The 6,028-nt window shown below is 36.1% G+C and overlaps 1 protein-coding gene across 1 annotated transcript in view; it reads right to left on the bottom strand.

The window, feature by feature from the left end:
• The window catches only part of LOC149780127 (tudor domain-containing protein 5-like), a 222,523-nt gene that overhangs the window by 104,216 nt on the left and 112,279 nt on the right, over window positions 1-6,028 (bottom strand). The window lies entirely within an intron of this gene.

The raw sequence follows: 6,028 nt of genomic DNA, 5'->3' as shown, positions 1-6,028 counted from the left end.
ACAAACAACAATCTAGTATATAAAAAAACACACACACACAGACACACACCTACATGTATGTGTGTATGCATAGATGATATTGTCCTTATTTTGTACTTACAATGCGAAAATGATGTTGGCCTGATCTTGTATGTACAACTCGTCAAGCATTAACAACTCGTACATGATCTTTACCTCATCTAGCATTAACAACTCGTACATGATCTTTACCTCATCTAGCATTAACAACTCGTACATGTTATTGGCGCCATCTGGTACTTAAAACTCATATATTATACTGACATCATCTAGTATAAACAACTCGTACATGATATTGACCCCGTCTTGTACTTAAAACTCATGCATGATATTCAACTCATCTCTTACTTATAACTCACACATGATACTGGCCTCATCTTTAACTTACAATTTCTACAAGACATTCACCTCATCTTGTACTTACAACACGATACTGACCTCATCTTGTACTTACAACATAACATCAACCTCATCTTTTACTTACAACAAGATATTGACCTCATCTTGTACTTACAACATAACATCAACCTCATCTTGTACTTACAACATAACATCAACCTCATCTTGTACTTACAACAAGACATTGACCTCATCTTGTACTTACAACATGATACTGACCTCATCTTGTACTTACACCATGATACTGACCTCATCATGTACTTACAAGACATCAACCTCATCTTGTACTTACATCATACTGAACTCATCATGTACTTACAAGACATCAACCTCATCTTGTACTTATAACATGACATCAACCTCATCTTGTACTTACAACATGATACTGACCTCATCTTGTACTTACAACATGATACTGACCTCGTCCTGTAAATACAACATGGCATCAACCTCATCGTGCACTTAAAATATGATACTGACCTCATCTTGTAGTTAAAACATGACACTGACTTCATCTGGTACTTAAAATATGACATCAACCTCATATTGTACTTACATGACATCAACCTCATCTTGTACTTACAACATCATACTGACCTCATCATGTACTTACAACATGACATTGACCTCATCTTGTACTTACAACATGACATTGACCTCATCATGTACTTACAATATGACATCAACCTCATCTTGTACTTAAAACATGATATTGACCTCATCTTGTGCTTACATAGTTACCTCATCTTGTACTTACAACATGACATCAACCTCATCTTGTACTAACAACATGATACTGACCTCATCTTGTACTTACAATATGACATCAACCTCATCAACCTCATCTTGTACTTACATGATATTGACCTCGTCTTGTACTCACAACATCATATTGACCTCATCTTGTACTTACATGACATTAACCTCATCCTGTAAATACAACATAATATTGACCTCATCTTTTACTTACATGATATTGACCTCATCTTGTACTTACAACATGATACTGACCTCATCTTGTACTTACAACATGATACTGACCTCATCTTGTACTTACATGATACTGACCTCATCTTGTACTTACAACATGATATTGACCTCATCTTATACTTACATGACATCAACCTCATCTTGTACTTACATCATACTGACCTCATCATGTACTTACAAGACATCAACCTCATCTTGTACTTACAACATGACATCAACCTCATCTTGTACTTACAACAAGATATTGACCTCATCTTGTACTTACAACATGAAACCAACCTCATCTTGTACTTACAACATGGTATTGACCTCATCTTGTACTTACAACATGACATTGACCTCATCTTCTCCTTACAACATGATACTGACCTCATCCTGTAAATACAACATGGCATCAACCTCATCTTGCACTTACAACATGATACTGACCTCATCTTGTACTTAAAACATGACACTGACTTAATCTTGTACTTAAAATATGACATCAACCTCATCTTGTACTTAAAACATGATACTGACCTCATCTTGTGCTTACATAGTTACCTCATCTTGTACTTACAACATGACATCAACCTCATTTTGTACTTACAATATGACATCAACCTCATCTGGTACTTAAAACATGATACTGACCTCATCTTGTGCTTACAACATGACATCAACCTCATCTTGTACTTACAACATGACATTGACCTCATCTTGTACTTACAACATGATACTGACTTCATCTTGTACTTACAACATGACATCAACCTCATCTTGTACTTACAACATGACATTGACCTCATCTTGTACTTACAACATGATACTGACCTCATCTTGTGCTTACAACATGACATCAACCTCAACATGTACTTACAACATGACTTTGACCTCATCTTATACTTACAACATGATACTGACCTCATCTTGTGCTTACAACATGACATCAACCTCATCTTGTACTTACATGATATTGACCTCATCTTGTACTTACAACATGATACTGACCTCATCTTGTACTTACAACATGATACTGACCTCATCTTGTACTTACAACATGATACTGACCTCATCTTGTACTTACAACATGATACTGACCTCATCTTGTACTTACAACATGATATTGACCTCATCTTATACTTACATGACATCAACCTCATCTTGTACTTACATCATACTGACCTCATCATGTACTTACAAGACATCAACCTCATCTTGTACTTACAACATGACATCAACCTCATCTTGTACTTACAAGATATTAACCTCATCTTGTACTTACAACATGACATCAACCTCATCTTGTACTTACAACATGATATTGACCTCATCTTGTACTTACAACATGACATTGACCTCATCTTGTACTTACAACATGACATCAACCTCATCTTGTACTTAAAACATGACATCAACCTCATCTTGTACTTACATGATATTGACCTCATCTTGTACTTACATGATATTGACCTCATCTTGTACTTACAACATGTCATTGACCTCATCTTGTACTTACAACATGACATTGACCTCATCTTGTACTTACAACATGACATCAACCTCATCTTGTACTTACAACATGACATCAACCTCATCTTGTACTTACATGATATTGACCTCATCTTGTACTTACAACATGATATTGACCTCATCTTGTACTTACAACATGACACTGACATCTTGTGCTTACAACATGACATCAACCTCATCTTGTACTTACAACATGATATTGACCTCATCTTGTACTTACATGATATTGACCTCATCTTGTGCTTACAACATGACATCAACCTCATCTTGTACTTACAACATGACATCAACCTCATCTTGTACTTACATGATATTGACCTCATCTTGTACTTACAACATGATATTGACCTCATCTTGTACTTATAACATGACACTGACATCTTGTGCTTACAACATGACATCAACCTCATCTTGTACTTACAACATGATATTGACCTCATCTTGTACTTACATGATATTGACCTCATCTTGTGCTTACAACATGACATCAACCTCATCTTGTACTTACAACATCATATTGACCTCATCTTGTACTTACATGACATTAACCTCATCCTGTAAATACAACATGATATTGACCTCATCTTGTGCTTACATGATATTGACCTCATCTTATACTTACAACATGATACTGACCTCATCTTGTACTTACAACATGACACTGACCTCATCTTATACTTACAACATGATACTGACCTCATCTTGTACTTACAACATGACACTGACCTCATCTTGTACTTACAACATGATACTGACCTCATCTTGTGCTTACAATATGACATTAACCTCATCTTGTACTTACAACAAGACACTGACCTCATCTTGTACTTACAAAATGATATTGACCTGATCTTGTACTTACACCATGATGTTGACCTCATCTTGTACTTACAATATGACATCAACCTCATCTTGTACTTACAAAATGATACTGACCTCATCTTGTACTTACACCATGATGTTGACCTCATCTTGTACTTACAATATGACATCAACCTCATCTTGTACTTACAAAATGATATTGACCTGATCTTGTACTTACAACATGATACTGACCTCATCTTGTGCTTACAACATGACATCAACCTCATCTTGTACTTACAACAAGACACTGACCTCATCTTGTACTCACAAAATGATATTGACCTGATCTTGTACTTAACAAAATGATACTGACCTCATCTTGTACTTACACCATGATGTTGACCTCATCTTGTACTTACAATATGACATCAACCTCATCTTGTACTTACATGATACTGACCTCATCTTGTACTTACAATATGACATCAACCTCATCTTGTACTTACATGATACTGACCTCATCTTGTACTTATATGATATTGACCTCATCTTGTACTTACAACATGACACTGACCTCATCTTGTACTTACAACATGATACTGATCTCATCTTGTACTTACAACATGATACTGATCTCATCTTGTACTTACAACATAATATTGACCTCATCTTGTACTTACAACATGATATTAACCTCATCTTGTACTTACAACATCATATTGACCTCATCTTGTACTTACAACATGATACTGATCTCATCTTGTACTTACAACATATCAACCTCATCTTGTACTTACAACATGATATTGACCTCATCTTGTACTTACAACATATCAACCTCATCTTGTACTTACAACATGACATCAACCTCATCTTGTACTTACATGACATCAACCTCATCTTGTACTTACAATATGACATCAACCTCATCTTGTACTTACAACATGACATTGACCTCATCTTGTACTTACATGACATTGTACCTAAAAACTGTATGTACATATGTATGACTGACTGGAAAAAGCAAATTCGAAGGAAAGAAATATTGAGTCAAACATAATGCATACATCAGGCAGGCATTCCAGTGCCACAGAATTATTAAGCACCTTTGTTAAAGATAAAATGGAATCTGGAATTTCTTAATCTCTGACAGGAACCATTGTAGGGAGCTGACCAATGTCAAGTTTGTCTTTACACAACTATTGACCTTTACTCAATTGGCACCAGACCTCTGGCCAATCATCTTGATACAAGGGATCTTCCTACTGACAGCTTGTTGAACACCAGTCCAGAACAAATGGACCCATTAATACTAAAGCTAGAACAACCAATCAATGACCTACAGGCTCAGGTTGATCAACTGGATAGTCAACTTGTAGCCATAGATACAGCTTGTAAATATATATATCCAGAAATACTGTTTTAGAACATCATTTCCAGCACACTAAGGAGACTACACAAAAAAAAACTCCTATTCCAGCTACAAGAAGGACTACTGTAGCTGAAGGACATTATAACTGACATTCAGGCTAATTCTATCCATGTGTGTGTAACAACTGTGAATCATCTATATGTGTGTATGATGACTGAATATTATCCATGTGTGTTAAGACTGTGAATTCTGTTCATATGACTGAAATATTTCCATGTGTATGTGAAAACTGAATCCTATCTATGTGTATGTGAAGACTGAATTACATCCATGTCTATGTGAAGACTGAATTCTATCCATGTGTATGTGAAGACTGACTTCACACATACATGGGTAGAATTCAGTCTTCACACATACATGGGTGAATTCAGTCTTCACACATACATGGGTAGAATTCACAGTCTTCACGCATGCAAGGGTAGAATTCAGTCTTCACACATACATGGGTAGAATTCACAGTCTTCACGCATGCATGGGTAGAATTCAGTCTTCACACATGCAAGGGTAGAATTCAGTCTTCACACATACATGGGTAGAATTCAGTCTTCACACATGAAAGGGTAGAATTCAGTCTTCACACATACATGGGTAGAATTCAGTCTTCACACATACATGGGTAGAATTCACAGTCTTCACACATACAAGGGTAGAATTCACAGTCTTCACACATGCAAGGGTAGAATTCAGTCTTCACACATACATGGGTAGAATTCACAGTCTTCACACATGCAAGGGTAGAAGTCACAACAGTCTTCACACATGCAAGGGTAGAATTCAGTCTTCACACATACATGGGTAGAATTCACAGTCTTCATACATACATGGGTAGAATTCAGTCTTCACACATACATGGGTAGAATTCAGTCTTCACAC

The sequence above is a fragment of the Sinohyriopsis cumingii genome, chromosome 16 (genome assembly GCF_028554795.1).
Source record: "Sinohyriopsis cumingii isolate HCF-2022 chromosome 16, ASM2855479v2, whole genome shotgun sequence".
NCBI classification, from domain to species: domain Eukaryota; kingdom Metazoa; phylum Mollusca; class Bivalvia; order Unionida; family Unionidae; genus Sinohyriopsis; species Sinohyriopsis cumingii.
The sequence above is the reverse complement of the archived record's forward strand: the minus strand, read 5'-3'. Positions and strand labels throughout refer to the sequence as shown.